This window comes from Alosa pseudoharengus, unplaced genomic scaffold, assembly GCF_046254945.1.
Source record: "Alosa pseudoharengus isolate Yale_2024_CS ecotype anadromous, Long Island Sound unplaced genomic scaffold, YU_APseudo_1.1 YU_APseudo_1.1_scf_10, whole genome shotgun sequence".
NCBI classification, from domain to species: domain Eukaryota; kingdom Metazoa; phylum Chordata; class Actinopteri; order Clupeiformes; family Clupeidae; genus Alosa; species Alosa pseudoharengus.
In genome coordinates, this window is record NW_027468565.1 from 21,763,493 (window position 1) to 21,788,050 (window position 24,558).

The window sequence follows — 24,558 nt, forward strand, 5'->3', positions numbered from 1 at the left end:
TGTTGAAAAAATGACTCCTTAAATGGTGATTTCTTGTGGATTTTGTGACAGATTGAGTGTTAGGCTACAAATTATGACATAACCATCAACAAGCATTTACAAAGCATTATTTTACAAAGATTATTGCAGTACTTGAACAGGATTATTCATGTTTTTCTTTCACCTTTTTCATTTAAATTTTTTTTTAATTAAGGCATTAAGACAAAAGGTAAAAGATGTTTTTTTATTCCTCCCTTTAGTCAATTTCAGCATGGGTGTCTTAACTTTTGTATAGCACTGTATAAACTATATAGACTTCTCTTTCATGTCATTACACTGTATTGGTGCTATGCAAGTCGAATTGAGTGCCTGTCACTTTAAGGCTGTGACGGCCCGTGGGGCTTGCTTGATTCTCACGGTTTTAAGCTAACTTAGTAGCGTTGTTGTAGCCTAGCGTTGTTGTGCATGGTGCATAAGAATATGTGGATGAAATGAATTATGTTTTCCATGTCATTTGGTAAAATAAATGCTCAAAAACTCGAAGAAAATCTATTTTGGATTATAGAGCTGGTAAATCCCGCCCATCCGCTAAACCCCCAGTGGACCTCTAGATTGAAAAATCGTCAATGCAAGTGAATGTGAGAAAATAATTATTTTCTGGTCCCGTTTGAATTGTGCCATGAATGTAAACATATTGTAACGTTTAATGCACACGACACCAACGTTGTTCAATGGCAGCTTTATTGGCTCACGAACGAGGGCAGGGACTCAGACACAGATTACAATGCACACAGGGCAGGTCAAGGAAACACACACACCACACCAACAGGGGAGGTCCAGCCCCCCACACCAAAAGGAACACACATGAGGGACAACCAAAAAGGGAAACAGGCCACGACAAAGACACCAACTTTACACTTCTAACTTAGGAGAATAACGACATAAACCCTTCGATTGTTCGCCCTCGTGTCCTAGCATGCCTTTCGCTGGAGAACGCTAACACAGTCTTTATGCGCCGACGCTACATAGCTCCCCCAACAAGCCGTTGCCGTCCTCGGCAACGACCACGAGGTAGCCACATGCTAGCGTCGGCGCGCGTCGCCCGCCACTCAGTCCAGCGCGACAGTACCGCCAAATCACGTGCGGTGCACGCGCCGCAGGAGCTCACTCAGCGAGGCGCCACGCTGCTAGCAATCCAGTTCGGGCGTGCTAGCAGCCACGTGGCCGACCCCGCTCGTCACCAGCTCCCTCTCAGCAGCCGCCCTCAGGCTGCCCTCTCCGCGGCGTGTCACCACGGCACTCCTCCTCTCCAAACGGGGCCCTAGGTGGCCTTACAACCGTCGACACTGTACCAAGCACCGGGGTTCGAGGGGGGCCAGATGAAGCTGCGCCACGCCACTCCGCTCCGTCGAGTCGCCGACCAGGACAGACAGGCACCGACTCCAAAGCAAACCGGACCGCGCTGAGCTCTCCCACTGCAGCTACCGTCTTCGGCGTCCCTCCTCGTGTTGCCATCTCGCAGAGCCGTACTGCTCTGTTCCCGGCCCATTCCACTCCTTCGCGGCCTCGGCGAAGGCACGACCCCCGAGATGGTCGTGCTATCGAACTCCACACAACAAACTTTTTTGTCTTTTTTTTTTTTTTTTTAAAGGCGCCGGCCAACAGGCCAACTAGAACTAGCGCCTAGCACTGCACGGTGCCCCTCACACCACCCAAAAGTTAAAGCACACACAAAACAGTCACACCCTAGAGGGCCCCAACCCTCTCCCCCATCCAAAAGTCCCCGCACCCCTCGTGGCTCCAAAATGGTGCGAAGCAGGCGCGGCCACCCAGGCTCCCAATCCTCCTCGCCGCTTCCATCTCCCCCGCGACGAACGGGCTTCTCTCCGGGGCCCACAGTCGGCCCGTCGAGGAGGGCCGGAAGTGAGCCGCCAGCTCGCGCCGTCTCTCCCCCGGCGGGGGCAGCCTTTCCGGCCCCACCTCGACCAGCAATGCAGGTGGCCCGTCTTCCGCGCCGCTCGCACTCTCGTTCCCGCTCTCGCCGCTGCTCTGTTCCTCACTCGCCCCTGGCGCGAACTCCGCTGCCAGCAGGCCCGAGTATCTCCCGAGGAACTCGCTCTCGTCCTCCTCCTCCTCACGCGGCTCGAGTAGACGGCCCTCTTCTCCCGAGCAGAGATCTCCCGGCGCTTCGTCTGCCGCGCGGAGCCAGGCTTTGATGATGGCGCCCCTCTTCCTCTCCCTCCGTCGCCGAGCCTTTGTGCGAGCCTTCGGAGCCCTGATAAGGGCTGGCGGGAGCTCGATCGGCCCCCACCCCGGGGTCAGGTCGCCTGCCCTCACGTAGACTCCCGGGGCAGGTGCAGCTCCGCCACTCAGTCCGGCATTGGAGGCTTCCATGTTCGAAAGTCGCTTCTGACACCAATGTAACGTTTAATGCACACGACACCAACGTTGTTCAATGGCAGCTTTATTGGCTCACGAACGAGGGCAGGGACTCAGACACAGATTACAGGGCAGGTCAAGGAAACACACACCAACAGGGGAGGTCCAGCCCCCCACACCAAAAGGAACACACATGAGGGACAACCAAAAAGGGAAACAGGCCACGACAAAGACACCAACTTTACGCTTCTAACTTAGGAGAATAACGACATAAACCCCCCGATTGTTCGCCCTCGTGTCCCAGCATGCCTTTCACTGGAGAACGCTAACACAGTCTTTATGCGCCGACGCTACAATATGTTCATGTTACGAGTTTGACAGTATATTATATGATTCTTCGGCTATCAGTTGTGGAAAAGACATAACGAGAAAGACTACATGTTGCCTGTGACGTGAGCTAATCGCTAACATTAGCTGAGATGCTAGTTTTTGTAACGGCAGGAATAAACACACATGGTAACAAAAATATTCGAAACAATCTAGCTTCACTCAACACATTAACACTATGATACAGTGTGATTGTAAAGTTGTATGGTTCACTGTGTTCAAAGTCGATGTTAATAACCCTCTACATCTCGACCAACTGATGGTTGTTATGGGAAACTAGTTAGCTGTCGTCTAGCGGAAAGTTGTAGTCCACAAAGTGCTCTTACACAAAGTTTAACCGCATCAAACTTCTACCCGCTCAATTGTAGCATTCTTTACACGAAAATTTATATTAAAAATTCACAGACAACATATGTTCACATTCATGGCAAAATTCAAACGGGACCAGAAAATAATTATTTTCTCACATTCACTTGCATTAACAATTTTTCAATCTAGAGGTCCAGCGGGAACAGCGGAAGGGGCGGGACTTACCAGCTCTATTGATAAGTGTCTTGTATCATTTCTATAATTTTGGTGAGCTCTACAGGAATTACAAACTATCTCCAGATGTAAATGGTTGCGTATCCTATTACTCAAATTCAATTAAACCCACCAAAAGGCTAGCTAGACCTTAGTTTCACAGCCTAGGTATTTTAGGGCTTGAAAGCATTGCCTGTATCACAAACAAAAACGAAACAATGCGTGGAATTTATCTGGTAATAGGCTACTGATTGTAGGGGCGACCTACCTCGCTGGCGTGTTTAATTTGGTTCCTTGGTTAACATAATGTAGGCTACGTTTTTTTGCACAAAATTGCGTCTGCTAATAAACTTAAACATAAACACAAACAAGCATGATCTCCTGTGGAATCCCTGATTGCGCCTTCAACGTTAGCCTACTATTATTTGTTGACATCAAACCTGAACGAACGGCAGCTGTTCCTGAAGTTCACTTGCGTGTTTTAAAAAAAAAAAAAAAAAATTAGGTAACTTTTTTTGCAGTGGCGCTTGAATTCCAGAAGCGGCGCTGTGCCGCTGATGAATACATTGTAGGGGAAACACTGTTCTACCTGTGCGCTTAACACAGGTGATTTCACTAATTAGCTCATACTGTACAGTAAACCTGGCTGAGAGGTTGTGCCTTCATTCGCCTTATTCACCCGGCGGCCAAAGGCTAAAGGGTACACAAAAAAAAAAGCTCACCAAAAAAAGAAGGGTTCACTGGCCTGTTCTTCTTCTTCAGTGAGTTTTTTTTTGGCAGTTTGCAAATAGAGTGCATTACCACCACCATCTGCTGGACTAAGGGGTAATGGCAAGTGTAACCTTTAGCCTCGTTCCGCCGGGTGAATTAGGCAAATTATACTGCCTTCATGCCAGTCATAAACTCGGAGGACCCAAGTTTAAACACACCGACCTCCAAAAAATGTGTATTCGTAAGATCAGCTCGGAAAACAAATACAGGAAACGCATAAGTTATCAGAACTGCTTACTATGGTTGAGCAAGAAGGAAAATGTCTCGGACGAGTGTTCTGTAGTGTTAATTTAGTGATAAATTACCTTGCCTATTTGTCATGAGAGAGAGATTCATCTCTTGTGTTGCAAGGGAGGCTGCTGTGGTTTGAGAAGAGTTACGCATGAGTGTTCGAGCATAAAATCTGACCCGACTTTGTGTTCAAGTCATTTTTCCTTTATCGGAGGTCAGAATTTCCAAATATCCGATGTGGTATGAAGGCGGCATAGACCTCTGAAGTTCGCCTACAAAAAGGAACCAAAGCTGCCCTCTTTGCCCATATACGGAGATCCGGGTGTTAATTGGAACTACCTATGGCAAGTTGCTTTGCAAGTTAGGGGTAGCAAAAATCTAAGTTTGCTGTGTTAACGTACCGAAGATCACAGTCCCACTCGAAGGCAGAGGACAAAAGTGTTTTGAGCAAAACGTCTGCATTTCAGACTTCGTCCCTGCGAGAGTTTAAAGGAAATATCCGGAGTAAAATGCACTTTAGATCGATTTACGGATGATTGAGAGTACATACGTTGAGTTGACATCCAAATCATGTCATTCGGATGTGTTTTGAGAAAGTTAGATGTTACCGTTTTTAGTCAAAAAGCTCGTTAGCGTGGAAGTGAGAAGGGCATATTATTTTGCCGCTACAAAACGCTATTTTTATACCTCTTCTACAGTTCCAAACAACATTGCACTTACGTGGTAGTGAGTAGAGGGTCCCTAAAGCCAAACCGAAGTATCCCGAGGTCTTTATGTGGTCGGATAGAGAGTCCAGAATGAATTTCATCAAGCCAGTACCTTTCCCGGAAATGTTGCCATCTCGATTGCCAAGTGTGCTCTGGAAATTTCGTCGCCGTTTAAAAAAAAAAAAAAAAACATAGTCCAGTCCATACAACTTCATTTCAATTTCAAAAGAAATACTGGACTATGTTTTTTTGTTTTTTTTAAACGGCGACGAAATTGTGAATTTCCAGAGCACACTTGGATGGCAGCAAAGATGGCAACATTTCTGGAAAGGTACTGGCTTGATGAAATTCATTCTGGACTCTCTATCCGACCACATAAAGACCTCGGGATACTTCGGTTTGGCTTTAGGGACCCTCTACTCACTACCACGTAAGTGCAATGTTGTTTGGAACTGTAGAAGAGGTATAAAAATTGTGTTTTGTAGCGGCGAAATAATATGCCCTTCTCACTTCCACGCTAACGAGCTTTGACTAAAAACGGTAACTTCTAACTTTCTCAAAACACATCCGAATGACATGATTTGGATGTCAACTCAACGTATGTACTCCCAATCATCCGTAAATCGATCTAAAGTGCATTTTACTCCGGATAATTCCTTTAACAGGTGCGATAATTCCAAACCCCTATGTTATTTTCTCATAAGAAAAATCGCAAGATACCAGATCTTTGAAGATGGCAGCTTTTTTGTAGGCGAACTTCAGAGGTCTATTATAATCAGGGCTTTGAACCGGTTCAAGGAACGAAAACGAAAACCGGGAACTTTTTGTATTTTACAGGGAACAGAAACGAAACCGGAAACGTTATTATTTTTTTTGTTCTGGAACAGGAACACTTATTTAAAAATAATGGTAACCGGTTAATACCGGTTTTATTTTGTTCCTCAAAGTTTTCGTTGCCTAATTAACTAAAAAAAAAAAATTATTATTTTCCTGCGCACGTTACCATGACTGCTGAGGTACACTTCCTGTGTGACATCACATCAGACATTCGCTGACTGAATGGAGAGAGAGCGGTGGATTACAAAGTCTCCACTCCACATCTTAAATAAGAGGTAAATTACGATCCATCGTTAATTAAAACGCTCATTCCAAACACAATATCAATAGCTATATTTGTCGCCTCCACGTTAATGATGGACTAGCGAACATTAGGCCTACTGGATGGCCTTTCCCCCCGACAGTTGCAATTTGTTGTTGCCCGAGTGGCATAACCACGTGTCTTAATAATGTCGTTACGTTTGTGTGGACATTTTCTCTTTTAACAATAAACTACACATTTGAAATAATTGTAGGCCTATTTAATTATTATTATTATTATTAATAATATAATTATTATTATGTAATAATGGTTGTAATACTATTACATTTGGTTTAAGCTGGATGAGAAAGATGTGACATAATTCTATAGCATTAAACAGCTGACAGGAACGAAATTAACCGTTCCGGGAACAGTATTTTTTTGTTCTAACCGGTTCGGGAACGTCAATTTATTGGTGGAACTCATAACCGTATACGTTATAATTACGTTTCTGTTCGGAACGAACCGATTGGAAAAACAAATCGGTTCAAAGCCCTGATTATAATAGTTTAATAATAAGAGTTTTACTTTCTGAAGCTAAACTTTTACACCCCTGACAATAGGCTGTGTTATCTGGGCCAATGTTGGGAGGTGTTTTGGGGAAGGTCTCAGTGCCTGTTACTGTACAATGGAACAGTACTTGTCACTGTACAATGATAGCCTAGAAATCTAGACGCACCCTAGCGGCAGCAAATTTAATTTGCAGCCAGGGTAGTCTAGCAACGCTCAACAAATGTGACAAATCCCATTTTTACTCTCCTCCACTAGTTGTTAGACATCCAGAGCTTCGATTCAAGCCCACGATAGGAACTGATTTGACCAGGCTACTTTATTGTAGGCCTATAATAACGGTTTGTGGTTATATAGGCTAGTAATAGTTTACTATTGTTGGTTTACATCTTAGGCCTGGCTAAGGTTGCTAGCACAGGTGTCTAAAAAGAGATAAAGACTTGCACTTTCTGTTTGCAGTTTTGTGTAGTATTTGTAATATTCTTTAACATTGACGTGGCCCTCCAATCAGATGACGTGACAGAAGTGGCCCCCAGCTCATTTGAGTTTGAGACCCCTGGGCTAGAACAGTGAAATATAATGTCTGAAAATTCTAGACGTTTGCTTGTCAGCTTATATGAATAGTTCAAGTGTTTAAACTAACATCTTCAGTGGTCTATTTGGTGGTCTATGTCTGGACTAAGTTTATGTGATATATACACAACAGTCAGTCATGTTCATTTAGAAACCTTTTATTCTTTTAAATGTTTTCATGTTGCGGTTCTCGGAGTGTAGCTAGTTACTCGCTAGCTCCTGTGCAAGATGAAAATTACTCCACTCAACAAAATGATGTAGCTGCGGAAAGACACCCTGCTTCCCCTGGATACAAATCCCGCAGATTGGTGGAGAATCAAAGGGGATGGGGGTTGTCCTGTGAGGAAATTTGTTCTCTGCATTTTACCCATCCAGGTGTAGCATGCACACATTCATACACACAGCAGTGGGTAGCCCTTAATCCGGCGCCCGGGGAGCAGTTGGAGGTTAGGTGCCTTGCTCAAGGGCACCACATCCATGGATGTGGATGTGGGAGAGCTGTTTTAACCACTCCCCCCACCCACATTTTTCTTACCAGTCAGGGATCGAACCGACCACGCTTCAGTCACACGCAAGTCCAATTCCCTAACCAGTAGGCCACTGGTTAGAATTATTAGATTCTAATAAGAACAGATAGACCAGAGGCTCTGACATAGACTAGCCTGGAGATTCCAGACCCTGGTAATCTAGAAAGATTAAGGGTCTGGCCACGAATAATGTAATGGCCTAACTCGAACCAAGCATGTATTTGAAAATCTCACTGCACGCAATTGGATAACACTATACAACCAGTGTTAACTGACTGATTCCGAACTTCGACGCAATTGGATAACACTACGACTGTAATCTGTTTAGCTCGCCTCTGGCCCGCCTGTATCAGATACACAGATGTGATTGCTTCCCCGCAATACAATTGGTAAAAGTAACATGCATAACTACTCATTGCCAGAGTCAGAGCAAATTGATACTGTGCTCCCGCGAGAACTCTGGATTCCCAGGGTACACATAGACTACCTGTAGCCTTACTTTAGGAAGTCGCTGGTGCAGGCAGTTGTTTCATTTTCATGTTGTTTTTTTGTTAGCCTAAGCCTACTGGTTTCCAGACAGTTTTTTTAAATAGCTTGCGTGTGTTGCATAGCCACTTGCCAATAAATGAATCACCGTGAATACTTTAAGGGCTTTTTTCAATAAAGTAATTTATTGAGGAATTTATTATGTCTGCTGTGTGTGTTATCATAATACATGTGGTGATGTAGGTGGGCTGCTCCTAAGCGTTAATTTTTCATTAACGTTAGTGAAAGTCGATTAAGAAAATTCCTGTAAAATTTGCAACCCTAATGCAGACTGGTGATTGGTCAGAAGGAATGGATGAATGAGTGACGTTGCATTAAGTCAGAACTAACGCTACACTTCCATTTTTAAAGGCCTGTTTCTTTTTACTACTCAGTTTAATGAAATGTTTTCTCTTTTAACGTTAGAAAGGGCAAAGAATACTGGGAAAAGGCTGTTACTGATATGATGTTATTGATATTTTTCCCCTGAGGCATGTCTCCTTGGCTACTTGAAAATAAATTAGCATGACACCTTGACAAGTTGTATTTATTTAGCATGCTGTGGGGTATCCTATTATGTTAACGAACTGAAGGGTCCCTCGTAGACTTTGCTTGAGGTTATGAAAAAGGTGTGAGGCTAGGCATTTTCATGTTTCAGATATTGTAGTAGGCTTGTCTAGCCTAAATGTACTAGCATAGCCTATCCTAAAAGCAGAGGCGGACAGAGTACACAGCTTCATTACTTGAGTAAAAGTACAGATACCCTTTGCTAAATTTTACTCAAGTACAAGTAAAAGGAATTGAAAGTAAGTCATTTTCATCTTTTTACCATGTTGCCAGGGATGGGCAGTATTTCTAATACATGTATTTAAAAAAACATATTTCAAATACAAAATACTATTTTGTAATTGAAACATTTGAAGCGAAAACTATCATTAACTTGTTCAGAACATTTAAATAGTCTGGCGAGGTGGGGCCACAGGTTGGCACATTCCCGGGATGGACCTGCTGCGTCTTCATCCATTGTTTCGTCCATGGTTTCGTCTCTTATCTAAATCTGACCATGGAGTTGACTTTGGCGAAAAGCTGAAGGCTGAAGCTGTCCCAATCAGTGGCGCCTGCACAATCCCATCACGTTTGAGAGGGAAACAACAAATTGAGGCTTTCCGAGATTTTTCTTTTTTTCCTTTTTTTTTTAGAAGAAGTAACTGGTACTCTCGGTTATGGATAGAAATGTAGTGGAGTAAAGAGTACAATATTTGCCTCTCAAATGTACTTGAGTAAAGTCATGAGTACTTCCCAAAAATGATACTCGAGTAAAGTACAGATCCCTCAAAATTGTACTCAAGTACTGTACTCAAGTAAATGTACTCCGTTACTGTCCGGCTCTGCCTAAAAGTTTCAGTGCTTGGATATTTTTCACACTTTTTCAAAATGGTAATCTATGAGAAAACAAATAACAGCAACCATACATGATATCTGTAGCCTGTTAGAGCGAATGTTTCTGCACTGTAAACACTGTGTGCTCTTTGCAAGAGTGGTCTTATAGGCTACTATTTGCCTGTGTGCGTGCGTGCGGGCATGGAGAGGATCATTCTGATTTTGTGCCCAGGGCCTGTGGTCATGATAATCTGTCCATGCTGGGGGTGGAGCAGTGTGGACGAGCGTCTTGTCTGACAGTCAGGAGGATACCTCTGATTACAGTGGTTGGGAGCCATCAGATAATTTGTTTTGTATTATTATAACAAATTGATGTGTGTGTGTGGGTTGCACTGTGTGTGTGTGTGTGTGTGTGTGTTTTTTTTTGTTGTACATTAAGTGTTCATCAGTGAGTCTGTAAGAGCTATTTTCTGCAGCATCTGATATGGCCTAGATGAGTTTGTACACACCGTGTGGTGTTAACATAGCATGGAACAGAAGTAACTTATCTCACAGCTTATACACTTCCTTTAACAACTAAGACATATTTCCAGGACTTCTGGATAACACAACACCTGTGTGAGTCTGTCAAGAGCCCTCCTCCATTAAACACCTGTGGTGCAGCGCTGTCTTTTTAGGGAAATGGAGACCGAGAGGAAAAAAAAGTGCCACGGAGTATTAAAGAACTTATTCAGAAGAACTTGAAATGTACGCAGATGAGAGGCGCTCAGTCGGAAAGAGGATACGAGCATTAATATTTAATGCAGGGGATCTTTTGCAGAGGCCTGCTTTTCCTCATTTAAGCGTTGTCGTTATTACGGAGCACCATAGATGAATCAAAGGGGCTGCTGTCATCTTTCTACTGCAAAGTGGGGAGAAAGCATGTGTATCTCTCTCTCTGTCTCTTTGTGTGTGTATTTGTATGTTTATGTGTGTGTGTGTCTGTGTAGGTGTGTGTGTGTGTGTGTGTTTATGTGTGTGTGTGTGTGTGTTACTATATGTTCTGTATTCATATGTTTTCTATCAGCTTGACAGCATATGGGTGTGAGTGTGTGTGTGTGTATGTGTGTGTGTGTGTGTGTGTGAGTGAGAGAGAGAGAAGGAGAGAAAGTCAGTGACAGAGACGGAAAGATAAATAAGTGTTTGGTTCTTGGCGTGGATGAAAGCCTGAGAGATAATGAGCATGAGGTGTTGAGCCTCCTCACACAGAGAGCTGTGAAGCCGTGAAGTAGAAAAATATAGGAGGAGAGAGAGAATGAAAGGAAGAGAGAGAGGGAGGGCTGGAGAGAGAGCGCATGAGGGGAAAAGAGGTAGAAAAAAAAGGAAGAAGAGTAAAAAAAAATCTTGTCATATCTGTGTTCATCTCTGGATGTCAGTCATTTGGCAGAGTTTTCAATGGCTCTCCTCTTTGGAGAGCCTGTCTGGCACATGTACAGTACTGTGCATTGCACTTGCTTGGCTTCTGCCTCGCTCAACGCCAATGTACACAGACTAACAAGTGAGCCTGAGAAACAAACAGAACAGAAAAGAAAGATGGAAGAAGAAGAAAGATGGAAAAAAAGTCCACTCCTGCGCCAGTGCTCTTGTTCACCTTTCAGCATATGCAATACTTCTTTTGAAGAAACTTTAAATGATTTGGAGGCAAGCTTCCGGACTTGGTTTGGTCAAATGATGGCGCCGTTTAATACACTTAAACGTCCAGACTGTCTGTAGTATACCACAGCGGTCTGTCCCCGTTTAGCCAGGCACTGTGGGCTGGCTTGTCAGGACTCCCAGCCACCCAGTCCAATCTTCTCTGTCAGAAAGATGGGGCCTTCTTGACACTGATATGATAAAAAAACAGAACAAAATGATCCAGAGAAAACTGCTTAGCTCAGGTTGTGACATTTGCTAAAGGAAATGCCAATGGCTGGTGATCAAATTGATCTCTATTAGCAACAGCACCAAATGGCTTGAGCTAGCTCTAGACCTAAACTTCTACTTAGTTAGTGTTGTGATGAATTATGTTTTTTAAAACAAAGTTTGGGAGGAAGCCATAGGGTTTATGACAACCATCACTCCCCTCACTGTCTTTAATCTTGTAGGAGATTTCAGCCCTCCTACCCATTACATCACATGTCTAGCTCACAACTCCTCTGATTAACGTCATTTTGCTCCCAAACGAAAGTTTGAACTCTTTATCATCCATAAATAGACCCTAGGTTGTGAGTACACTGGGCCATTGCTTTAACATCAAACAATCCTTTTGGCAAACAAATGAAATGCAGAGAAGAGGAGGAGGAAAAGTCAGAAGAGATGAAGAGAGAGGGAGAGAGAAAGTCAAGACAGAAGAAGAGCAATTGTGTATGATAGAGAGAAGAGGGGGATGGATAAAAGGAAAACTCTAAGTAGTTATTTCTTCTCAGCTGCACCAGGCCTGGGTCCTCATGAGATCAGGCTGGTGTTTCCAAATGTTGGGAAATGAAAGTATTTCCCTCCTCTGTCAGGGGAGATGAGGGTGTGCAGGATGCTTTTGTTTTTTTCTGGGGGAGAGAGAGAGAGAGAGAGCAAACACAGACAGGAGGAGGGGGGGTGTTGGGGGGTGGTGAGCATGACGATTCTGTTATGAATGTGATGAAATATGAGTGCCCTCTTCAATCTATCAATAAACACACATTGAGTACTAATTCAACAACAGAGGCATTCATTGAAGCCTTTAGCATGCTAACTGTAAAAGTTTTTTTTTTCAAAATGTGTTGCTTCACTGTTTGGTAAAGCCCAGCTAATTGTGAAGTTTGAGCTGACACTGAGAGAGATTTGGAAATCTGCTTGTAGGCATCAAAGTTGTGCATTCCATTTGATCCAAGATCCTTGACTGCTGACGAGAAGCTTTTTCCCCCTTCTCTTTAGCACTCTCAAAGAAACACAGTGTTAGCTCTGAGGCAGGCTTACTTTCCATTGGATGTATAGTCATAGCTGAACCTGTACAGTCATCCTGCTTACCATATACTGTAGCGTCAACAGCTAATTGATCCGTCACTGGTATTGCCATTTATGCTGTTCAGAATGCAACAGCATGTCTAGACAGGCTTAATTGTCTCTTTCTGTGTACACTCTCTGAAGTAAATACTGACTTCTTAAAAGGCTATTTATGTGAGGAGAGTTAAGAGGTCTTAGAATGAATGTGTCTGGATTCATAGCAGCAGAAAAGACAAGGATTATTGGAATACAACATGCAGACAGTGACATTGATTGATTGATTGATTGATTGATTGATGGGAGCCAATTGTTTCGGAGCCTTTTTCTACAGAGCTAAACTGAATACAGGAAGCTGTAGCCTGAATAAGCAAACTACAAGTATTGATGACCTGTTGAACACGTGCCTCCATCAACAGCAACAGCTTTTGTTGTTTCTCACATTAATGTAGCAGAGGCTTTTTGCTGCACATCAGAAAGGAACACGGTTGGAGCAGGATAATTAGGAAACAGGAACTAGCAAATAGGAACCTGTGAAGCAGGCTGATTATAAGCAGAGCTGCAATGCTTTTGGTTGAGGGAGCACAAGCGAGACATATCAGTGGCAATGTCACCTGGCAGGATGTGTCATGACCCCTGTGGATGATTGTGTTTGATTGGCATGTCCTGGCAAGGGGTGGGCGGGTGCTTCAGTCGAAGAGCGTGGCCTAAGCATTAATCACACATGAGTGACAGGCAGTTAGGTCAGCCCCTGCCAGTCAACAACAGAGCCCATCATTTTATCTTCATAGAGCAGATTGACACTGTTATGCATTCATAGCAGTGTGTCATTTTCTCTGCCCTCTACCTATGTGGGCCTTTTGAGCGTATATATGTGCATGTGTCTGAGCACTAAAAACAGTGTTAAAGTTTTTTTTTTCATCCTGTTTTGTGTTGAATGAAGTCAAGGGACAACTAAACACATCCCTGCATGAGTGTGGCTGAGAAAAAAATACATAAAGAAATAAATAAACAAAAAAGAAATAAACACACAAATGTAACTCATTTAAAAAAATGTCAATGATATGGCAGCGGAACAAGTCATTGGCTTAGTCTAAATGCATTGACTGTCAGTGCCAGATGAAAATAGCAGACAGTTGATGAATGTAAAAGCTTCCAAAAAGCTGCTACAGTTGAATTGTTGACTTGGTAATCTTGACATCTGGGCCAAGACACTTAAACAGTGATTTAATTGATACAGACTGCATGACTGAATTATTCCCAAGACTGAAATATTCATTTTGTCTGTACCATTATGGCCTATATGAAACAGGACTATTTGAATTGAGGCAAACAGGTACTAAATGTGTCTCTCACTCTAAAGGTGTCTCTCTTTTCGGGTTGAATTGTGTAAACTTTTGGAAACACTGTACACTAAGGATGGATGATTCACAGCCATATTTGCATTTCAGAACAAATAGTTTAAACATTGCCCATTGACTGTTCAGTAAGCCATTTTTAGTTTTGATCTGTACGTTTATTTTGGTTTATTGACCTGATGAATGATCCAACCATGACCCACTTTTACTGCCTTGGCAGAAATTGACAGATTTCCATGGATTTTTTTCTTTTCAGGTTTTCCTTGGGGTTATACAGTATACCATGCACCTTTATAAGGTTCCCAAGGCCTTTGGGAATAAAAACAGCCCCACAATATCACAGCACGTCCACCGTAATTCTCATTAGGCATGGGGTTCTTTTCAGTATAGTCATTCTTCTGTACGTCAAATCCACCTAAAGTGTTTCTTGACAAAGAGTACAGTTTTCATTTCATCTGACAATAGACCACAATTCCTGACAAAGTCACTGTACCATTCAGTAACTCCTGCCATTTACATTGGTAGTTAAATGACTGGAAAGGCTTTTACCTGGTATGCCCTCTAAATAATCTATTAGTAATGAGGTAACTTGAAGATTTTTTGGGGGACTTTGTGACCCCAAGATGATACCTTTATCTGTAACTCTCCAACAGTGGTTCTTACGGAATGTTTTACCTCTCTTACCATCCTCCATACTGTACGTGGGGGCAAGATAACCATGGGTCTTTGTCCAAGCGTTTGTCACATTTCCAGTTGATTAGAACCTTTTAATTATTGATTTACAGGAACTATTTTCAAAGTACCTAGTTTTTATAACCACTTCCTGACTTACAAATGTCGACACACTTTCTTTTTATTTAAATTTAGTGTACTTTCTTGTCTTTCCCATGTTGAAAAATGACTAGGGGATTTATACCTTAGTGAAGAACAAAGTCATGAACTACTTCTGAAAGTTCACAGACACTCTGATTAACTTAAATAAGTACAAACAGGAAAATGTTCTGTAACATAAGATTTTCTAGGGGTGGCAATAATTGTGGGCAATGTGTTTATGTTAAAATTATTTATTTCTTTATGAGATATTCCTTTTTCTAAGAATACATTTTCTTCCCTTCAAGGTTAGATTTCTACTCATTGTTTTCATTGTGAGATTACAACATATCATCAAAATATTATTTTTAAAACCTGTTTTTAGTCAACTTTACCAAAGGTGCCAATAATTCTGGAGGGTACTGTATGCCATTCAACCCTTATTAGAAAAGAAAATAATATTCCAGGTCCAATCAGCAGGCTAAATCTGCCAGAAGAGGTGGTCTCTGGCCCCAGGGCCTGTCAGGTGGCAGTGTGTTGCATCATCCCAAAGGGCATCACATGCAATTGAAAGCCAAAGTGGCCCTTTCGATGGCAGGTATTGCATCATCACATTGGCCATAGGGTTTGGACTTTGACGAGACAGATGACATTGAGCACCAGTGAGAGCACTCAGGTCAGACAGTAAGTGGAGTTGAGAAAAAATAAGGCAGAAGCTTCACCCTACTTAAGTTTTAAAAATGAGTACACAATAGTTTAAAATATTTACATGTAGTTGATAATGTACAATTATATACTGATAAACAGTGAACTGGTCCTCAAAGATATCACAGATCTATCCATTGAAAATAATTAGTACTAAACCAGAGAAGTGAAAGTGATGTGATCCTATAGGACAAAGTTAATTAAAAGTGACTAAATATACACTAAAGTGACTAAATAATATCATTTAAGTTTTCAGTTTAGGAGTACCCTAGAATCAATTTCTCGGTTCTGGTATTACTTCTGAGCTCAGAGTATTTAGATGCATGAGGCAAAACAGACAGCACTTTTTATTCCACCCGGAAAGAAAGCTGAGACTAGCCACATCAATCTAGCAAGAAATGGATTAATGGGAACCCAAAGTCTACTAAACCCCTAAATTAATGTAACACTCTCAAAACAACTTCAACTTGTTATTGCTGTTTATTTACAGAAGAATGGGTTAAATTTGGCCGCACCTCTAAAGCACTGGGCAGCATCAGCTGTGTGCTGAGAGCCATGAAAGCCATTTTAATTTAACAAATGGGAGTGCGTCCTAATGACTCATTCTTTACCTCGGCTGTTGGCCGCTGCTCGTACTGAGGACGTTGCTGCGCTGGGATGCGGACTCGTGTCAGACGCAAAAAGGCATCACTCTTTTTTTTCTCACCTTCGCAGGCTCTTCTTGGCACCAACGTGCGAAAGCCTTTAATTATGCAGCCATGGATACTGAGTCTTCCCAAATGGATCACCAGCTGCTTTTTAGTCCACCGAACGATGAATATATTAGCGTTGCTTTTTCAGCATTAAAAGGCTTCTAAGTGTGCCGTGTGTAGGCTCAATATTTAAAAGATTAAACCCACAGAGAGTTTTCAAGTGTGAACCTGGGGTCAGGTGCTTGTTAAATGTTTGCCCTTGCCAGTTGCCTACACATAAATACTTTACCTAAGTTTAGCATGCTAATTGGCCAGATATACTGCATCACAGAGTGGTTTGTAATACAAAAATTCCATCAGTTCTCTAATGGCAGTCTCACACCCCTGTTTGTAATGTCACAGTGTGATACATGAAAAAAAGGAGAGAGAGAGAGAGAGAGGGAGGAGAGAGAGGAGAGAGAAAGTGTCATACCATCACTCAGATCCTCTGCATTGGACAGCGAGACCTCTGGAATACACAAGCTCAGGCAGTAGTAATGAGCCTTGCTCTAGGGGTCGTCTTGTCTCAAAGATTTCATGATGGATCGATATTGTTGATGAGGCAGTGAGCTTACGGTGCAGTTATGACATGAAAAACTCGCTAATTAGCAGTCATTCATCTGGTTGTTTTCAGCCCAGCATCTGTGTGGAGCTCCACCTATGAGAGAGACAGAGAGAGAGAGAGAGTTATAAAGAGTGAGTGTGAGATGAAATAGTGTCAGTGTGCATAGTGGGTTGCTACACGGTGCTCAGCCTCAGTCCCCAGCAGAAGTGGATGGAGAGGTCAGAGGTCATCCATGCGCTTCATGCTGATTGATGAAGGGGAGGAAGTCCTGGCTGTGGCTCAAGAACAGACACCGGCACTTTGTCTTGCCCGCATTCCTATTTATCTCCTCTTGTTCTCTCACTCTCTCTCTCTCTCTTTCTCTTTGTCTATGCTCCACCTTTCTCCTTAGTCTGTGCCGGTCCTTCTCCCACCCATCTTTCTTTATTTTGCCTCCACACAGCCACCGGTATGTCATAACTCTTAACTTAATTCCACAGTAAGTGAATGAAGCAAACACAGGAGAGGAGGTGCTGGCCGTAGGTGACCTAGCCCCAGAACTTACTATAGCAGTATCTTTAGGTCGGTATTTTATTTTCTCACTTAATATGATCACCAGGTTTGTCAACTTCAATGTCTTTCAACCAGCTTTGTCAATGACATGTCTTGTTGTCTATCTCATTTCCATTATGATTGAGACTCATCTAACATATCTGAATAATAGGGAGATTCTGCTTCTAACAGCTTTGAAAAGGATGTTATTCTGTCTGTTAGTATTGGTGGAATTGTGAGCATTGGCATTCATCCTGATCATTCTGCACATCAGGTTCCCTGAGAATGAAGATGACGACCACAAGTCGTTCAGAAAATCAAAAGAGGAAATGTTTTCAGCTATCCAGTTAAGATAGTTAAGCATAATTATGTTAAGCACTATATGATACAGTCCACAGATTGATCAAATGGAAAAGGTAACCTGTCCTGCTGGTGATGACGTGTTAACACATGAAGATATGCCACTTTTAGCATGCTGCCAAGCAATTGCCTACCCATTCAAGTTATGTGTTGTTGTCTATGTCAAGAAAATATTGAAAACATGTGTATTGTTTAGTAGAAGGACAGGGTGATGTATGAGAGAGTGTGTGTTCTCAAAGCCAAGCCACTGCGACGGTTGTCCTCATGGAGCTTAGCAAAGGCAGGAAATGGAAGCTTCGTCATATGACAAGACAAGCCACTGTTTCAGTATTTTCCAGCGCAGTGCAGAAAAAACAAAGTCCTTGCTTGATTTCCTCCATATGTTGTTTTCAGAAAATTCTAAGGTACCTGCAAAATATTTCATACTTCACAATTTTATTTTACACTTTGTAAATGCTTGATTTATTCTATTTCAAAACCATCTGTGGAGACATTTCAAATGTAATGCTTTGTGTGTGTGTGTGTGTGTTTGTGGTTGGGGGGGGGGGGGGGTAGTTGATTGGCTCTTGCATGCTTGTGCAGGCATTGTGCAGATAAAATCATATTATCACTTCAAATATAGCGGCTAACAGCTTCTCTCCAAGTAATATTCATAAGCAGAGGAAAAACAGACAAATGATATTCAGGTCTATTCAGGTCTTTCTGTTTGTTTTCTGTTTTTCACTTGTTTGTTTGATGCTTTCTTTCTTTCCGTCTTTCTTTTTATTTATCTTTCTTACCCTCCGTACTCTTCTCTTCTTCCTCGCTGTCCCACACACGTCCTGTCGGGGAGGGAATCGGTGATGTTAGTGGCTGGGTCACATGAAGGACTCAGATGCAGATCCATGCGGGGGGTGGGGGGGGAGGACTGGTGTTGGTGACTGGGGTCTCTGACAGTGGGACGCTGAGGGGCAGGAGAGGAGAGGGGGAGGCCCACGCAGTATGAAATGTTAACACAGGGTAAGGTGTAATGACGGAGGCGTGGTGCAGCATGCAATGGGCTTCATCCACACCACCCTAATGTGCCTATTGTTATGCACACAGCTGTCCCACAAGGAATGCCGCTGATTCTTACCCATTTTATCATTGCGATGGTCTTTATCTGGGTGTGTGTGTGTGTGTGTGTGTGTGTGTGTGTGTGTGTGTGTGTTGTAAGTACCTTAAGTGCCAGGGTGCATATTGTGTCTCTGAAAATATCTGAATCCCTTGTGATGGGTGGATTCAAATAAATAACTCAAATGTGTGTGTGTGTGTGTGCGCGTGTTTGAATATCAGTGTGTTTGATTATAGTATGTGATTTGTTGTATCTGGGAGCAAAGTCATCCCATAGTCCTATTCATGTGTGTATCAGTGTGTATCTGTAACTATTCTTAAGTGATATAATATAACCATATCTACACAAACCCAGTCTCAAATATCGTTGGCTGTGTATTGTTACTCAAATTGATCTTAAGCCTCTTCTCCACAACTCCAGCTTGTCTAATTTAAGAGACATGAGCATGTTAGTGTGCGGCCGAGATAAAGAGGCTGGGAGAAAAGCCTCGCAAATAGCACACGCCGGCTCGGAAATAGCGTGAGCGCCCTGGCGTGATCCCTCAGAAGAGGAGTGAAGCTGGGGAGCGACAACGCTCCATCTGCCCGTCAGTGCTGCCTGTCACCGAGAGCCGTGGCTTTTCTTCCCCCTCGAGACGGAAATGGAAACATTACTGTGAGAAGCCCAATTTGGCTCTCTCTATGAGCTTGTGCTGGAAATGGTAGAGGAAAAAAATCACAGTGAGAATCCAACAGTGGGTGTTTCCTTGTGCAAACAGGTCTTTGAGAATCCTAATTTGGCATCCAAATTTGTCCTCAATTGCAATTGCAGTGCAACACCCCCCCCCCCCCCCACACACACACACACCCCACACATTCTATTTCTCTCTACCTGTCTCCCTGTCTCTCTCTTACACTCTCTCTTCCACTGAATCTGATAAGATTAGCGGTCGATCAGGCTAGCTGCGTGCTGTGTGTTTGTTCATTTGTTGTTGATTTGCGCATGCATGCCAGTCCACCCTGGGGTAGGAGTCTGATATTGGCCACATTTAATAAAAACAATGTGCCAAAAACAGCCATGCAAAAAATTGAGAATTGAGCATTAAGACTTGCGGTGTGACCCTAGCCTTTGCACTTGTTTCTTTTCGTTGTAGCCAACGAGTTGTTCTAGAAAGGAGTTGTTGTAGAAAAGATGTGGTAGACACATGAAACTGACATGTTTCCCAATTTCACAAGGAGCTTTTTCTCCAATAGTAGCTGGCGCACTCATCTGACCTGGTGGACATGTTCATCAAGATACGTACAGACGACGAGAACATCATCTAATAAAAACGAAATTAAAACCCGACGTGGTTAGTCATCTCATGCATGGCATCATTGCCTGGGCCTAAAAGATTGCTGGACAATTTGCCTTATTCACCCGGCGGCCAGAACGAGACTACAGGGTACACTTGCCATCACACTTCAGTCTAGCTAGCAGATGGTGGTAATGCACTCCGTTTGCAAACTGCCAAAAAACTCCTTCGTAGGGAAGCAGTGGGAGTGTAGCAGAGAACACTGGGTTAAAAAAGCTCCCAAGGGACTCTGGGCTCCCCTGAAATCACTGGAGTTTTGAGAGATGCATTGCCTAGCGAGCAGTGTTGGGAGTAACGGTGTTTAAGTATAACGGCGTTACTAACGGCGTTACTTTGTCAATAACGGAGTAATCTAATTAATTACTTTTTACAACGTTACAACGCCGTTAACGTTACTGGACGTTAAATGCGGTGCGTTACTTACTTTGCATTGATTGAATAAACTGTGTAATCAGAACGCACCCCTGGCTCACAGCTAGTGAGGAGGTGGGTTAATAACGACGTAAGCGATTAGGATTGGCTAAGGCAGAGTCATGTTTCCTGATAGCCAATCAGAGCCAGTGTTTTTACACACTTGCCAGCACACGCGCCACACACACGCAACAGCTAAAGTAGAGATTCGATGAAACAGCAGAGGTCAGGAGCAATCCGATGAAAAGTTGGCATTTTCAAGGTGGAGATATAAGCACTACTTCAAATTCATTGTGGTCAAAGGCAAGAACGTGCATGTAATGTGTACATTATGTCCAGGAGCGAAGACTTTGTCGACATCCGTTGTAAGCAACTCTAATTTAATGAGGCATTTCACACACGCTAGTGGCCAAAAACACTGATAGCCCCCCTCCACCAGAGATGATAGCTCGCCATCCACTAGCAAAGAAGGACTCGGAGCAATGTCCTCCAAGCAGCAAAAGCTAGATCTTTCTGCCTCACAACAAAAACCTATGACACAGGCTGAAGTCAACCTAGGTCTGTCGATGTACAATTTCCCCTTGGGGATCAATAAAGTATCTATCTATCTATCTATCTATCTAATAAATATCGAAAGTTATGTAGCCTACAAACACCTGTCTGTTCTACTAATTTCAACTGGCTTTTCAAAACTGCTCAAAAAATCCAAATTCTTTGACATATAGCAACTTTTTTTTTTTAACAGTAACGCAAATAGTTACTTTCCCTGGTAACGAGTTACTCTTATCATAGAGTAAGTCAGTTACTAACTCATGCTGGGGTGAGGGCATGGAGCGCTGTGGTGAGGGCATGGAGCGCTGTGGTGAGGGCATGGAGCGCTGTGGTGAGGGCACGGAACGCTGTGGTGATCCTGCACACTGGGAGAGTTGAGCTGATCCAAGGATTGGCCAGGCTAATGGATTTGCCTTTTCTTGCTCTTCCTCTAGTAATAGTATTGACTGATGCATTATTCCTCAGTTCTCCTCTACTCCTCTGTAGCTTGAATGGTATTCTTTTTCTGTAAGTCCCTTTAGTTAAAAGCGTCTGCTAAATGAATACATGTAAATGTCTTTATAAGCTACTCCCATTCTGCCTATAACGGTTTGCACGCAGTGTCCACTGAGCTCTAGTGAGGCTCAGCCAAAGTCCCCCCACTCTGCGGTCATCTTGGTAACGCACTTTGGGCAGTTATCGGGCAGCTAGTTTCCTGTTCAAGTGATTAGGGAGGCATACGTAAGGGTTACTTACATTACAGGAAGGGGTGGGATATGTGTAGACACATGCCATATTTGCGTTACAAACTAACCCCATGCATTTCTATGGATGATTCTTTGAGTGCTGTGTCTCCTCATTGGGAAGTCTCTGGCTCAGTCATGCTGTTACAATGCTGGTCGAGCACAATCACAAGAGGCTGCAGGAATGAGGTTACCAAGTATGGCAAAAAAATTGTATCCATCTGTCCTCGTAAACTAACAATATAACCAATCTTTATGCTGTCAAAGCATTGGCTTGGCTTGTGAAAAAAAATATGCAAAAGTTTCCCAGTTGACATCAGAGTGTAAGCAAATCTGGCAAGCCATCAGCTCTGACATGTATTCAGCTCTTTGATAGGAGAGAGACGCAGTGAGACATGTCATGTCTAACTTGCTCTGAACTCTCACTGGTAATCAGCTGAAGGAGTGCTTTGACGACGTCTTCACTATGGCTATAACTTCACTGCTGAAGATGATTCTAGAGCCTATTTTATAACGCCTTGTCTTTTATTCTATCACCTGAGAATGAGGATGCACAAATGCAATGGAAGCTTCACAGGAAAATGAGGACAAACTATCAATAATGCATTCTGCTGTGATACTTTATTAATAATAAATAACCCTGTGTCATAATTCACTTGTCACTCGGATTATGAAAACATTTTAAATATTCATTTTGAAAAGACAACATATTGTGATTTTTTTATAATAGCCCCATCAAACAGAGGAAGGAACTGCAGGTGCTGACACATTCCACAAAAACAGAAGAGCAGAAAAGACAAGAATGGAAGAGAAGCTACATCATGTTCAATTCTTAAATAATACTAGAAATACTTTTCTTCAATTATTTCCACCAGAAGTTTCTGGCTGTTTCAGGTCATATTTGGTCAACATCTCCCCCACACTTACTAGAAAGATCTGGACTCACAGACTTAGTGTATCCACATTGTACCTAAACTGATAGTGTGTTATACCAATCTGACAGTGTATATGTTATGTGAATACCCAGTCCTACCTAGTTACATCCAATCCTGACAGTATATACACATTACTGGACCTCTGCCCACTACCTAACCAGATCCACTTGGAAGTTGAACGGCCTCCCCTCCACACAAACCTTTTCTTCTCGATGACCCTGAGTGACCAACCCGGCACAGAATTCCGGTAAGGTGCTAACGTTTTGCTTAGCTTTTTTTATCCACAGTTTAACAGTCCCTGCTCCTAATCATCATCTTCTACAGTATTATGGTCTAGATAATTCAATTCCAGAATGAGCTCAACCCTGCTCCTCCTCTGTCGGAGAGGTGAGGAGAGAGAGAGAGAGAGAGATTGCTGAGTCTATTAACTGATCAAAGTCTATGGCTTACAAGGGGGCAGAGAGCAGGGCACCAGTCTTCAGCGATGATTGCCATGTCCTAAATGGACAAAGACATCATGGAGGCGGTACCTAATGACAGGGTCAGTGTGAGCCCAGGATGAGATCACCACATGCCGGTCAGTCAGGAGTGCCGTGTGCTGTATCAGTAAGGCAGCCTGGACCTTGACAGTTTTGTTGCTGTATTGTGCTGTTTGCTGAATTGACACATTCTGTCAGCATGTATTAGATTCTTATCAATGGAACTCTGAGTCTAGTTTTGTTCAATATAAATCAACCCTTTTCCCCTTGAAAAGCCTAACAGAACCACCCTTATAGAACATTCTAAGGCTACCCGTGGGGGGGCTTACAATTCTGGACTATCTAATCAGAAACATTGCATTGGCATTCTTCTCTTTTTCATGTAAGTAATGGTAAGTATGGTATTGGTACTGTATACCTGTATTTATGGTGATTGCAGCATGATTTTTCTCATTATCAGGTAATCAGTCAAACCCATTTTGTATTGTGTTTTAGTCATTATGAATATTCCCATGTGGTTCTCAGAATTGACAGTGTTTTTCTGGTGATTGCAATTCATAATTGTTTTTACTGAAAACATCAGATAATCTGATAAACAGATAAAAATATCAGCTAAATAAACACCTTTACTGATTCAATAGGTGTGACAATGAAACATGAATCAGGTGAGGGGGGGGGGGGGGGGCTTGGAGGAAACAGCTGCATACAGCGAATCTTCCAGCGAACCATCGTTTTTCGTTTTCATCTGTAGCCCCCCCGCTGGACTGGACCACCGAAAGGAGGGTAGGGCAGACACAGTTTTCTGTGAATATCTCGAGAACCGTAGGGTTTAGGAGGACCACCTTTTTTTTGTATGCTGATCTTAAGGGGCCATGTCAACCCATTCCATAACCACTCATTTCATGTATAGCGCCACCTAGTTAAAAACAAAAAAGTAAAAATGAGGTGTTGTAATCGCAGGTATCTGTGACCTAACATGGTCAAAGCTGCACAAAATTGGAAGTGTAGGATCATTATGACACCCTCTGAATGCACGCCAAGTTTCGTGGAATTCCGTTCATGGGGGGCCACACAATAAATTAATTTATGTTACTGTACCCCAACTGGCCTGTAGGTGGCCGGAGACAGTTTTCTGTGAATATCTCGAGAACCGTAGGGCCTAGCAGGACCACCTTTTTTTTGTATGTTGGACTTAAGGGGGCCATGTCAACCCATCCCATTTCCACTTATTTCATGTATAGCGCCACCTATTTAAAAATTAAAAAGCAAAAAATTAGGTGTTTTAATCACAATATCTCTGGCTGACATGGTCAAAACTGCACGAAATTGAAAGTGTAGGATCATTATGAC